The 14614-nt window shown below is 42.4% G+C and overlaps 1 long non-coding RNA gene across 4 annotated transcripts in view; it reads left to right on the top strand.

Annotated features, from left to right (window-relative positions):
* The window catches only part of LOC309840493, a 45122-nt gene that overhangs the window by 3519 nt on the left and 26989 nt on the right, over window positions 1-14614 (top strand). For all 4 annotated transcript variants that reach the window (XR_014298627.1, XR_014298628.1, XR_014298629.1 and 1 more), the window contains exon 2: window positions 636-708. This is a non-coding gene — a long non-coding RNA (uncharacterized lncRNA). The remainder of the gene's footprint in view (window positions 1-635; window positions 709-14614) is intronic.

Here is a 14614-nt window from a genome sequence, read left to right as displayed (position 1 = left end):
TCATGAATCGTACTTTCCCAGTGGCTGCTTCCACCCAGCCTAGATCCCTTTTGTGGTAAACAAGTTTTACTCTTTCTTTATAAAAATTCCTCATCAAATTTGGAAAAAAGTCCTCATAAAAATTGGAGAACATTTGGCCACCTTCCACTATGCAGTATATTGGAGACCTGGAGATTATCTTAAGTTGTCTCTTTTCTCTGTTTTCCTTTTGTGTAAATGATTCTAGCTGTTTGCTTTTTCTCATCAATCATACCTTATAAGCTTAGGAGAGATAAGAAATCTGCCTCCACCCCCCCCCCCCCCACCCCCAGGACAGCCGTATGCAGAATGAAGGGATCCTGCCTTTGCCTGCTGGCATTAAAGGGTGCAGACAAGGTCAGCTCAGAGCCAGGAGCCACACCCTGAAGGTGTCCCATTGGACAAAATTCCTCATGTAGATGCTGGGCCCACAGTTCTTCTGGTAGCTTTGGCCTCAGGATTGAGCAGGGGAGGAGGTGGGGGGAATTTGGCGCTATTTCTTCTCTCCCTGAAGGGAATTCAGAAATCACATTTGATAGTTCCCCCAAACATATGTCCTTTAATTTAAAAAAAAAAAAATAGCTAACATTTTTGCTTCTTGGTCTTTTCTCTTTCAGTTCCTGCCTGATGGAGGATGAAGAAATGATTTCAAGATCCAGTCACAGCTTTCATCTTGTGTGCCCACAGAGGGTAAGTCTTCCTTGGGATGTCTATGTGTAATTAATGACACCACAGTTATTAACAACAACAATAAAAAACAGTATGTTGGTGACCAGCCTGGCCAAGGGGCTGCATGTCAGGTGTCGCTCTTAGTCCTTTTCTTGCATTAGTGAACTTCCGTCTCTCACAACCTGGCAAGGTCCCACTCCCATTACACAGATAAGGAAATGCACAGATAAGGAAATACGGGAGGTGATGGGACTTGCCAGAAGGGAAGCCAAGATGTGAACCCTGGTCTGAGCGGCCCCCCAGTTTGTTCTATCCATCTCAGCACCCTGCCCCCAGTATCGCCCTTCGCAGAGGGCTCTGTCTCCAAGGCCTGAGGGCAGCCGCCCTCCTGGGAACCTTCCGCCCTAGCTCTGCCTTCTGGATATTCGCACTTCCCTCCAGGGCGCTCTGTCTGCTGCAGGGGCTGGTCCAACCCTCCAAACGGACAGGGTGCCTCTCTCTAACAGCTGGAGAGCTGTGTCACCCACTCCAGTAAAAACAGGGCGACTCCTGCCGTGTTCTCCTTTGGAGGCTTCCTGTGGGTCTCAGGGCTCCTCTGCCTGGAAAGGGACTGGGCTGCAGACATTTAGGTCCTGGTGGAACCCATTCTGCCTAGTGTGGAACCACACTGCCACCCTGTGGGCACAGTGGCTCTGCTGGGACCACCACGGAGGCAACCCTTTCACCCAGTGTTCGCGCATTTATTTAATGTTTGTTGAGAACGGATGATGTTTCGCGGACTTGGCTAGGCTCCTTCTATTGCTGCTGCTGCTGCTGAGTTTCCTTCTGTGGGTAGTGAATTCAGTGATGGCAACGGTCTAGGCTCTAGTGAGCGTTTGCATTTCTTCTTTGTTCATTTGGGGCACTTCCCCCCAGCGGTGATTATAAAGAGATGTCAGCTTTGGACAGTGGGATTTCCTTTGCCTCCAAGGTTTCGGGGGTGAGAGGGCACGTAGGGAAATGTAGGACTTTGAGTTACTTATTGTCCTGATATGGGCTCCATCTCAATTGTTGGGAAAGAGGAGGGATGTGTATTTCCAGCACATGCCTTTGCTGCTTTTTGTATTAACAGGTAGATAGTGTATTAAAAGCCTATCCTAGAAACTTAGAAAATAGAGAAAAACAGAAAATTATGCCTGACCTCTTTACCCTGAAACTATTGCTATTCATATTTTGAGGTACTTCCTCTGCTTTTTTTTCCTGCATTTTTTTTTGCAATGATGTAACTGTGCTTATGTATGATTTTTTGTTTTACTTTATTGTACAGCATGATATCATCATAATGGCAACAGATGATCCATTCTGAGCACCCAGGATGCCCCATGCTCTTTACTAGAGTTTTTATTTTTAAAAATTAATTAATTAATTTATTTTTGTTAACATATAATGTGTTATTTGCCCCAGGAATACAGGTCTGTGAATCATCAGCATTACACAATTCACAGCACTTACCATAGCACATACCCTCCCCAGTGTCCATCACCCAGGCCCCCACCCCCCAGTAACCCTCAGTTTGTTTCCTAAGATTAAGCATCTCTTATGGTTTGTTTCCCTCCCTGGTCACTTCTGGTCTTATTTTCTCCCTCCCCATTCCCCCTCACCCTGCCTCTCAAATTCCTCATATCAGAGAGATCATATGATAGCTGTCTTTCTCTGATTGACTTACTCACTTAGCATAATACCCTCTGGTTCCATCCATGTCGTTGCAAATGGCAAGATTCTGTGTTTTTTTGTTTTTTGATGGCTGCATAGTATTCCATCGTGTGTGTGTGTGTGTGTGTATTATATATATGTGTGTATGTATATATGTGTATGTGTATGTGTGTATATATATGTTAGACTGGTGAATAGAACAGGGCCATACACTTGATTTTGGGTATATTTTGGTCTGTTAGAAGAAACTGCCTCCCAAAATTTTAAGGAAAAAAAAACTTTTATATATACAAAAATAAGGGTAAGCATGATGAATGGGTGAAAATTAAAAAAGATTCTAAAAAAGGAATTGATAAGATATGATGTTGGTTGAAAAAAAAAAAAAGGAAAGAATGTGATCAGGCTGGACACTAGAACAAAGCCATGTGTGAGAGTATAAGGTATATTTTGATCTGTTAGAAGAACCTGTATCCCAAAATTTTAAAGAAAGAAGAACCTCTATGTATACAAAAACTAAGGTTAAATACAAAATATAAGGTTAAATACAATGAAGGGATAGAATATGACTATAACTATGAAAATTAAAAAATATTTTTAAAAGCATTTTGATAAGATAAAATAGTTAAAAAAGGTTAAAATAGGAAAGAGGAAAAATTTTTAAAATAGAATAAGAAAAAATAAAATTAAGAAATTAAAAAAATTTTAAAAACTTTAACATTGGAAAACTAAGGAATCATGGGAAAAAAGCCATGAATTCTGTGTGCTGGAGTTCTGTAGTTCTCATTGATCCGTAAACTTGGTCTTGGCTGGATGTTCTTGTTGATGTTCTGGGAGCGAGGCCTGTTGCAGTGATTCTCAAATGTCTTTGCTGGAGGCGGAATTCCACGGCCCTTGCCAGGGGCCGGGCTAAGTAATCTGCGCAGTTTTGGTCTGGGGAGCTTTTGTTCCCTGATTGCTTTCCGTACTGCTTTGGAGGACGGGAATGAAGATGGCGGCTGCCCAGTCTCCACCCTGGGGGCGCCGAGAGCTCAGGGCCCCCCTCCTCAGTGCGCCCTCAGAGAAAAGCCATCAGTCCCTCCCGTCTCCCTGGTCTCTGGCCCGCGCTCCAAGCTCACCCGGCCTGTGACCGAGCATTTCTGTCTCTGGCGCACGGCCAGTTTGGAGTCTCCAAACCCAGCAGATTCCTGCCACGTCCTCCCCTGCGGCTTCTCCTGGAGGAGCAAGGTGGGGGTCTCCCCAGATCTGCCACCTGTGGGGTCCCTGCTCAAAGAACAGTGGCCTGACTGTACCTCGGATCATGATTTAAGGTAACGCCAAACTGAGAGCCTCCCCCAGCTCCGTCTCTGCAGTCGGCTTCCCCGCTCTGATACCTGGGAACTCTGCCACAACTCAGGCGCCGCCGGTCTTTCTGTGACCCCCATGGGTCCTTAGACCATGCTATTAGCCCCCAGAGCGACTTCCTTCAGTGGAGCTAACTTCCAAAAGTTCCAATTTTGTGCTGTGCTGATCTACCACTTGCCAGGAGCCGGCGCCTCCCCCAACAGTCTATCTTCCCGTAGGTCGCCTCGGATTCACTTCTCTTCACGGTCTACCTTCCAGGAAGTGGTCGACTTTCTGTTCCTAGAATTGCTGCTCTTCTCTTTGATCTCCTGTTGAGTTTGTCGGTGTTCAGAATGGTTTGATAACTAACATGCAGAACTCCTGGGACCCGATGATATTTAGGTCTCCTACTCCTCCGCCATGTTGCTCCTGCTAGAGACTTATATGTTATCTCATGAAGCCATTTGGCAATCTTAGGAGGTGGTATTATATCCCTCTGTTAATAGATAAGATAACTGAGGCTCAGAGGGGATCCCTACACCTCTTGCCTCTCATCAGTCTGTAGCAGACCGCTGTGTTGTTGGAGTAATGTTCATTTCATACCTGCGTTGCCTTCCATGCATCCATGCACCTGTATGCATTGCACCTAATTCCTCGCCCTCCTTTTAGATCTCTATTTGCCGCTAATCTTTCTTTGTGTGTGTGGATATAAATATTGCTGTCACAAGGCTCTCTAAATAGAACTTTTTATATATCTAGGATTAATTTCTTAGGGTGGCTTTTCAGAAGTGGTTCTCTCAATCAGGAGTTTGAACTTTTTATGACTGTGGATATTTTTGAATTGCCTTTCAATGGGGTTGCACACATTTGTACACATTTGCCCTGTATCTAGAAGTATATGGGAATGCCAGTTTCACAGCATCCTCACCAGCTCTGAGTGTTGTTGTTGTTGTTGTTTCGCTCTAAAAGATGATAGGGCATCTGGCTGGCTCAGGGGTTAGAGCATGCAACTCTTGATTTCATGTCTTACGTTTGAGCTCCACATTGGAGTAGAGCTTACTGGGGGGAAAAATGTTGATAAATGGTCTGATAAGAAAATCTCTGATATGTGGATTTCTTTGCATGTCTTTCATCATTAGAGAGGGTGAAACCGCTCTTACTTTTCACCACTATGCAGGCACTTTCTGTTTCCTTTGCATTCTGAGAGCATCTTTGCTACCTTGGATCCTTTTAGATCAGAGGTTCTTAACCTAGGGTCCAGGGACTCTCCCAGGGGATCTGTGGATAGAATTCAGGGAGTCTGTGAACTTGTTTGGGAAAATAAATCTTTATTTTTATAAACTTGTCCCTGAGGTAGCACTCCTTCCATCCCATCGTGAATGCAGGCAACAAACCATTGTGTTAGCAGGAGCAGTGGTATCATTTATACTCAGCAACACTTGGAAATTACAGTAGTGACTAGACATGAAGCTTAGAACATGTGTTTGGATGTGTTAATAAACAAACACATTTATTGCCACATCACACATTTGTTTATAAAATATTTTGATCATTGTATTTCAGTATCATTGTTTTCCTCTGCAATTCCTTGGGTTTTTTTTTTTTAAATAAATATATTGAATTTTAAAATGCTCTTCTGAGAAGAGATCCATAGGTTTCACTTGACTTCTGGTGGGGGTCCTGGCAAAAGTAAAATTGAAAACTCCTGTCCTACAAATCTTATCATAGTAGAATTCTAAGTGATTACATACTACGGCTCCAGGGAGAGGTCAGTTTCTCTCTCGTGAGTGTTCACTGGACCTAGTGATTCACTTCTAAATAGCAGCGTACAGAAAGGGAAATATTAACTTCACAGTTGAGAAACCTGCAGACACCTCCTTATCCAGGTGACCAAGGTGACGAGTCACGTTGATGTCATGCATCCATGATATGATATGATGATCAGGGCACTTGTCTCTGCAACATTTTCCTCCCCCAGTCTGTAACTCAGATCTAGCCATGAGCACATGCCAGACAACCCAGATTCAGGGACATTCTCCAAAATACCCGATCAGCATTCTTCAAAAGAATCGACATCACGGAAATCAAGGAAAGGCTGAGAAGCAGCCACAGATGGGTCAGCCTCAGGAGACCGACTAAAGGCAACACACCCTTCTCAGCCGCTTGCACTGCTGAGGCGGACATGGTGCAAGATGGTCATGGTACATCTCATGCCAGCAAGCAGGAAGGTACTCGGAAACCATGAGGTCATTTACGAAAGACACAGAAGCCAGCTTGAAAGGTTCTCACTGAGGGTCCAGACAAGGGACAATACAAGCATCAAGATAAATAATGAGAGTAACAACCCACTGAAAGAAACTGAAAACCATTAATTGACACTGATATAAATAAAGGATAACTCGATCAAAAGTTTGCTAAGGCAAAGGATATTTACAACTTTAAATACTTCCTGTATATAAAGTCCTCAATTAATGCTGTTTACTACAATAATGGACAAATGCTTATTAACTACGAAGGGGAAAGGAGGAACTTGCCAGTGGAGAGGTTGGCAGACATCACCTTAATTAAGTGATCAGAGTGCACATCCTCCTCAGATAAAGGGGAATGGAAATTGTGTGCCACCTTACAGGATGCAGTGAGAAAAACCCATTACCACCTCTGTGATATGCCAAATCAAAGAGGCATTGCCTGACTTGACTTGTGAGAAAATTTCACACAAACCAAAATCAAGGGACTTCTTACAAAAGAAATGGCCTGTACCCTCCAAAAAGATCAAGGTCATGGTACACACTAAAGGATAGATCTTCTGGATTGGAAAAGATGAGGGTCATCATGAAGCTAAATGAAATGTGGATTCCTGGAGTAAATGATGGACACACCAAAATGATTTTCCTTTTGCTTTAGAGATCATTAGTGAAACAGCTGGAGAAATTTGAATAAGGACTGCAGATCGAACAATAGTATTGTATCAATGTTAATTTCTTGATTTTGACTTTGGTTGTGGTTAGGTAGGGGAGGGAAGGTCCTTGATTGTATGAAATAGTAAAATATTTGCAGATGATGGGATATCAGGCCCGAAACAAATGGGTCAGTAAAAAGAAACGTCTTTGCATTGTACTCACCACTTTTATATAAGTTTATGGTTATGAATGGGAGGAGCTGTGGCTTTTTTTTTTTTTTGTGGTCATTTTTTTCAATGCATTAAAATGTGGCTTTTTTTTCCCAGTCTACCACAACTTCCAAAACAGAACTCTTGTTTCCAGCACTTAGTATGCTTCTTCCTATCTAGAAAATGGCCCCAGACATCTGCCATCTTGCTTAAGGCAAAGACCCCTTTGTGTCAAACCCTCCCTCTTACCCACCAGCAAGTCCTACCAAGTCTAGCTCTAAAGCAGGTCTTGAACTTATTCCCTTTCCATTGCTCGTATTCCCTCCCCCCCCAAGTCACCACCTTCGTGAAGCTGTGAAGGAGCTGTTGTGGGAGCTTGTGTATCTGCCAGTGGCTCGGGATCCAAAAGATTGCTTATGGGCCGCTGCCCTGGAGTGGAGCTTGGGGGAGATGCACTGGAACTCACTGAGGCCCTTGGCATTTGTCCATCAGTACACGGGACTGCACACTGTCCAGAAGAAAGTAATGGACACGATGTCCCTTCTGCCTTCTACCGTCACACGAGCGCTTCTTTTGGCCAACTCTAGTTGGAACCATCCAAGGAAGGGAGTTCTGGGAAATGCCATCCCTGATGTAACCATGGCAACAGAGAACATCACCAGCCCTGACCAACCTCAAGTGGCCACCCGCTGCTCCAGCAATCACAGAGCTGTTTTCCTTTGTTGCATGGCATCCGTTCCTAGTTGTTGTCGTCTAATTCAGTCACCGTGGCATTCTCTGCTTCCAAATTATCTCAGGACAGTATGGCGCTCATTTGTCCTCAGCACAGACAACAAGGAGTGGCATGCATGTGGTGTGGAATAAATATCCCCCACCCTTGACTTTCATAATTCCTATTTTTGGATCTGTTGTTTAAAACTCCCTGTTTCCACATGGTAATTTATTTTATGAAATAAAAATTAATAAAATTCTTTTGCGTTTGAGTTAAAAAACAAACAACAAACAAGCCCTCCCACCCAAATAGACTTAAGTAAAGGGAAATGCATTGGTTCATGGAGTGGAAAAGTCCAGAGACTCTCTCAGGCACAGTTGAATCCAGGGGTCTCCAATGCCACTGAGATTTGTTCTGCTTCTTGTGTGTTGGCTTCAATCTCAGGCAGTCTTGCCCCTCAGGGTGGCACCGGAAGACTTACCTTCTATTGGGTTCATTGAAAATAGAGCTGACTTTTGCCAGTAGTTTCAATAAAAGTCCTGGGAGTAGAAGGGAATTGTCTCTTCCCAAAAATGAAGGTGCCGTTGAGAGCAGAAAGGAACATGGGTGCTTGCTGAGAAGATATATTTGTTTACTACAGCTTTGTTGTAGGGATTAAGGGTTGAGATTGTGAAGTTTCTGGCACATAGTAAACCCTCGATTAATAGTAGTTGCTACAATAATAATTAATATTATCGTGTAATTATCATTATGGTGTGAAAGCATTTTGTACACTGCAGGGTAACAGATGAATGTTAGGTATTATCTCCTTTGGAGCTCGGAGCAGATTAGACAACCCAATTCAGGAGAAGAGGGGAGGAGGAGCTCAATTTCCCAGGCCTTGGTGGTGGGGGTCCCCGGCTTTCTGTCCTGACTTCTGGGTTAGAGGGAAGGTGTGGTTCTCAGGATGGCCACAGGGTGGCAGCCTTAGCCTGTTTTGTGCCCTTCCCTGCCTGGTGCCTGCAAGTGTACTGCAGCTTTCCCAGGAGCCTCAGGGTCCACACTTCTCAAACTTTCTGCATGAGATGCTCCCTCGTGCTGGGGATGGGGACAAGTCACATGTAGACAGAAGCATACCGAGGACTTCAGTGGTGTGTCAGGACTGCAGGGAGGTTTGCACAAGTGTGGGGTACCTCCACCAGAAGTTTGCAGGACTGGCAGGAGGATGGGGATGTGTTTGGGGAACAGCCTGGGCTTGGGACTCTAGCAGACATTTTTCACATTCGGTGCCAGCACTTATGGAACATCCTTGCTCCTGTTGGAGGATGTTCCAGCCTTAGTCCCACCTCTGTCATGCTGAAGCCTGAGACCTACCCTCTCCACATGTCTTTGCCACTGCCCGCCACTATACACAGGGGAGACACAGGTCCCTCCGACCAGATTCACAAGTGAGACTTCACTCTGCAGATGTGAGCAACCTGAGGAGACAGGTTCTGCCCAGAACCTACTGTTTTGCTGACAAGGATAGTGGCAGAACTATTGGCTTTCTTTTTGAGGTGTGGGTGAGGTGGGTAGGTGGTAGCAGGTGGGAAGGTCTTATGCCTGACCTCGACGTGGTGTTGCTGGGAGAAAGTGGTGGCCCATCTCTGCAGTGCTCTTGGATGTGGGGTGCGATCCGAAATCTAAACCACCCAGGGCAAGGCACACTCAGATGTTCCTTGCTGCGGATCCCTTATGATTAGGTTCAAATTCTGGCTCAATTTCTTAATGGCTATGTGACTTCTGGCGTGTTAAGAAGCCTCTCCGTGCCTCAGTTTTTCCATCTGTAAAACAGGGTTAATACTAATAGTTCTTTCATAGAATTATTACAAGCACCAACAGAGTAAATATTTGTTAAGTGCTTAGAATGTTAAAACTATCGATGTCAACATCACAAATTTTTTGAATGTTTACACTGATACCAAATTTACAGCCAATTTAAACCCTTTTCCCTTTAAAGACTTTCCCTTTAAAGACTTTTGCCTTCCTCCCTCCATCCCTCTATTTCTTTCTTCCTTCCTTTCTTTTTATTAACACATAATGTATTATTTGCCCCAGGGTTACAGGTCTGTGAATCATCAGTCTTACACAATTCACAGCACTCACCGTAGCACATACCCTCCCCAATATCTATAACCCAGCCATCCTATCCCTCCCCCAGCCCACTCTCCAGTAACCCTCAGTTTGTTTCCTGAGATTAAGAGTCTCCGGGATGCCTGGGTGGCTCAGTTGGTTAAGCAGCTGCCTTCGGCTCAGGTCATGATCCCAGCGTCCTGGGATCGAGTCCCACATGGGGCTCCTTGCTTGGCGGGGAGCCTGCTTCTCCCTCTGCCTCTGCCTGCCATTCTGTCTGCCTGTGCTCGCTCTCCCCACCGCCCCGCTGATAAATTAAAAAAAAAAAAAATCTTAAAAAAAAAGAGTCTCTTATGGTTTGTCTCCCTCCCTGGGCACTTCTGGTCTTATTTTCTCCGTCCCCACCCTCCTTGACCCCCTGCCTGCATCTCAAATTCCTCATATCAGAGAGATAATATGATCATATGATTGTCTTTTTCTGATAGGCTTATTTCACTTAGCATAATACCCTCTAGTTCCATCCATGTCATTGCAAATGGCAAGATTTTGGGTTTTTTTGATGGCTGCATAGTATTCCATTGTATATATACACCACATCTTCTTTATCCATTCATTTGTTGATGGACATCTAGGTTCTTTCCATAGTTTGGCTCTTGTCGACATTGCTGCTATAAATATTCGGGTGCATGTGCCCCTTCAGATCACTACATTTGTATCTTTAGGGTAAATACCCAGTAGTGCGATTGCTGGGTCGTAGGGGAGCTCTATTTTCAACTTTTTGAGGAAGCTCTATGCTGTTTTCTGGAGTGGTTGCATCAGCTTGCATTCCCACCAGCAGTGTAGGAGGGTCTCCCTTGCTCTACATCCTCGCCAGCATCTGTCGTTTCCTGACTTGTTAATTTTAGCCATTCTGACTGGTGTGAGGTGGTATCTCACTATGGTTTTGGTTTGTATTTCCCTGATGCCGAGTGATGTGGAGCACTTTTTCATGTGTCTGTTGGCCATCTGGATGTCTTTTTTGCAGAAATGTCTGGTCATGTCCTCTGCCCATTTCTTGATTGGATTTTTTGTCTTTGGGTGTTGAGTTTGATAAGTTCTTTATAGATTTTTGGATACTCGCCCTTTATCTGATATGTCATTTGCAAGTATTTTCTGTCTGTTGTCTTTTGGTTTTGTTGACTGTTTCCTTTGCTGTGCAAAAGCTTTTGATCTTGATGAAGTTCCAATAGTTCATTTTTGCCCTTGCTTCCCTTGCCTTTGGCAATGCTTCTAGGAAGAAGTTGTTGTGGCTAAGGTTGAAGAGCTTCCTGCCTGTGTTGTCCTCAAGGATTTTGATGGATTCCTTTCTCATATTGAGGTCCTTCTTCGATTTTTAGTCTGTTTTCATGTGTGTTGTAAGGAAATGGTTGAGTTTCATTTTTCTGCATGTGGCTGTCCAATTTTCCCAACACCATTTGTTGAAGAGACTGTCTTTATTCCATTGGACATTCTTTCCTGCTTTGTCAAAGATGAGTTGACTATAGAGTTGAGGGTCCATGTCTGGGCTATCCATTCTGTTCCATTGATCTATGTGTCTGTTTTTGTGCCAGTACCATACTGTCTTGATGATTACAACTTTGTAATAGAGCCTGAAGTCTAGAATTGTGGTGCCGTCAACTTCTGTTTTCTTTTTCAGTATTCCTCTGGCTATTCGGGGTCTTTTCTGGTTCCATATAAATTTTAGGATTATTTGTTCCATTTCTTTGAAAAAAAATTGATGAGTATTTTGATAGGGATTGCATTAAATGTGTAGATTGCTTTAGGTAGCATAGACATTTTCAAAATATTTGTTCTTCCAATCCATGGTCGTGGAAAGTTTTTCCATTTCTTTGGGTCTTCCTCAATTTCTTTCATGAGTACTTTATAGTTTTCTGAGTACAGATTCTTTGCCTCTTTGGTTAGGTTTATTCCTAGGTATCTTATAGTTTTGGGTGCAATTGTAAATGGGATTGACTCCTTAATTTCTTTTTCTTCTGTCTTGCTGTTGGTGTGTAGAAATGCAACTGATTTCTGTGGGTTGATTTTATATTCTGAGATTTTATTGAATTCCTGTATGAGTTCTAGCAGTTTTGGAGTGGAGTCTTTTGGGTTGTCCACATAAAGTATTGTATCATCTGCCAAGAGTGAGAGTTTGACTTCTTCTTTGCTGATTCAGATGCCTTTAATTTCTTTTTGTTGTCTGATTGCTGAGGCTAGGACTTCTAGTACTATGTTGAATAGCAGTGGTGATAGTCCATCCCTTCTGTGTTCCTGACCTTAGGGAAAAAGCTCTCAGTATTTCCCCATTGAGAATGATATTTGCTGTGGGTTTTTCATTGATGACTTTGATGATATTGAGGTATATACCCTCTGTGCCTACACTGTGAAGAGTTTTGATCAAGAAAGGATGCTCTACTTTGTCAAATGCTTTTTCAGCATCTATTGAGAATATCATATGGTTCTTGTTCTTTCTTTTATTGATGTATTATATCACACTGATTGATTTGCCAATAGATGTTGAACCAAGCTTGCAGCCCAGGAATAAATCCCACTTGGTTGTGATGAATAATCCTTTTAATGTACTATTGGATCCTATTGGCTAGTATTTTGGTGAGAATTTTTGCTTTTGTATTCATCGAGGATATTGGTGTGGATATTTATCTCTTTTTTGGTGGGATCCTTGTGTGGTTTTGGGATCAAGGTAATGCTGGCCTCATAAAATGAGTTTCGAAGTTTTTCTTCCATTTCTGTTTTTTGGAAGAGTTTCAGGAGAATAGGAATTAATTCTTCGTGAAATGTTTGGTAGAATTCCCCTGGGAAGCGGCCCTGGGCTCTTGTTTTTTGGGAGATTTTTGATGAGTGTTTCAATCTCCTTACTAGTTATGGGTCTGTTCAGGTTTTCTATTTCTTCCTGGTTGAGTTGTGATAGTTTATATGTCTTTAGGAATGCATCCATTTTTTCCAGATTGTCAAATTTGCTGGCATATAGTTGCTCATAATATGTTCTTATAATTGTTTGTATTTCTTTGGTGTTGGTTGTGATTTCTCCTCTTTCATTCATGATTTTATTTATTTGGGTTCTTTCTCTTTTCTTTTTGATAAGTCTGGCCAGGGGTTTGTCAATCTTACTAATTCTTTCAAAGAACCAGCTCCTAGTTTCATTGATTTGTTCTATTGTTTCTTTGGTTTCTATTTCATGATTTCTGCTCTGATCTTTATAATTTCTCTTCTCCTGCTGGGTTTAGCCTTTCTTTGTTGTTCTTTCTCCAGCTCCTTTATGTGTAGGGTTAGGTTGTATATTTGAGACCTTTCTTGTTTCTTGAGAAAGGCTTGTATCACTATATATTTTCCTCTCAGGACTGCCTTTTCTGTGTCCCACAGATTTTAAACTGTTGTGTTTTCATTATCATTTGTTTCCATGAATTTTTTCAATTCTTCTTTAATTTCATGGTTGACCCATTCATTCTTTAGAAGGATGCTCTTTACTCTGCCTGTATTTGGGTTCTTTCCAAATTTCCTCTTGTGATTGAGTTCTAGCTTCAGAGCACTGTGGTCTGAGAATATGAAGGGAATGATCCCAATCTTCTGGTACCAGTTTACCAGTTGAGAGCTCATTTGTGACCCTGGATGTGATCTATTCTGGAGAATGTTCCATGTGCACTAAAGAAGAATGTGTATTCTGTTGCTTTGCTATGGAATGTTCTAAATATATCTGTGATGTCCATCTGGTCCACTGTGTTATTTGAAGCCTTTATTTCCTTGTTGATCTTTTGCTTAGATGATCTGTGTATTTCAGTGAGGGGAATGTTAAAGTCCCCTACTATTATTGTTGATGTGTTTCTTTGATTTTGTTTTTAATTGGTTTATATACTTGGGTGCTCTGATGTTAGGGGCATAGATATTTAAAATTGTTAGATCCTCTTGTTGGACAGACCCCTTAAGTATAACATAGTGTTCTTCCTCATCTCTTATTATAGTCTTTGGCTTCAAATCTAATTTATCGGATATAAAAATTGCCACCCCAGCTTTCTTTTGATGTCCATTAGCATGATAAATGGTTTTCTACCCCCTCACTTTAAATCTGCATGTGTCATTGGGTCTAAAATGAGTTTCTTACAGATAGCATACTGATGGGTCTTTTTTTTTTTTTTAACCCATTCTGATACCTTGTGTCTTTTTTTTTTTTTTTAGATTTTTATTTTATTTATTTATTTGACAGAGAGAAATCACAAGTAGACGGAGAGGCAGGCAGAGAAAGAGAGAGAGAGGGAAACAGGCTCCCTGCTGAGCAGAGAGCCCGATGCGGGACTCGATCCCAGGACCCTGAGATCATGACCTGAGCCGAAGGCAGTGGCTTAACCCACTGAGCCACCCAGGCGCCCCTACCTTGTGTCTTTTAAAACTTTTTTTCATTTATTTATTTTTTGATACCTTGTGTCTTTTGATTGGGTCATTTAGCCCACTGCATTCAGGGTAACTATTGAAAGATTTGAATTTAGTGCCATTGTATTGCCTGTAAGGTGACTATTACTGTATAAAGTCTCTGTTCCTTTCTGGTCTGTTACTTGTAAGCTCTCTCTTTGCTTAGGGGACCCCTTTCACTTTTTCCTGTAGGGCTGGTTTGGTGTTTGCAAATACTTTTAGTTTTTTTTTTTTTTTTTTTTTGTCCTGTAAGCTTTTTAATCTCTCCTTCTATTTTCAATGACAGCCTAGCTGGATGTAGTATTCTTGGATATATCATTCCAGTCCTTTCTAGCCTGCCAGGTCTCTGTGGTTAGGTCTGTTGCCACTCTAATATTTCTACCATTATATGTTACAGACCTCTTGTCCAGAGCTGCGTACAGGATTTACTCTTTGTCACTGAGACTTTTAAATTTCACTATTAGATGATGTAGTATGAACCTGTTTTTATTGATTTTGGTGAGGGTTCTCTGTGCCTCCTGGATTTTGATGCTTGTTCCCTTTGCCAGTTTAGGGAAATTCTC

Source organism: Mustela nivalis, assembly GCF_964662115.1.
Source record: "Mustela nivalis genome assembly, chromosome: 9".
Taxonomy (NCBI): Eukaryota; Metazoa; Chordata; class Mammalia; order Carnivora; family Mustelidae; genus Mustela; species Mustela nivalis.
This window is presented reverse-complemented; position numbering and strand designations above follow the sequence as displayed.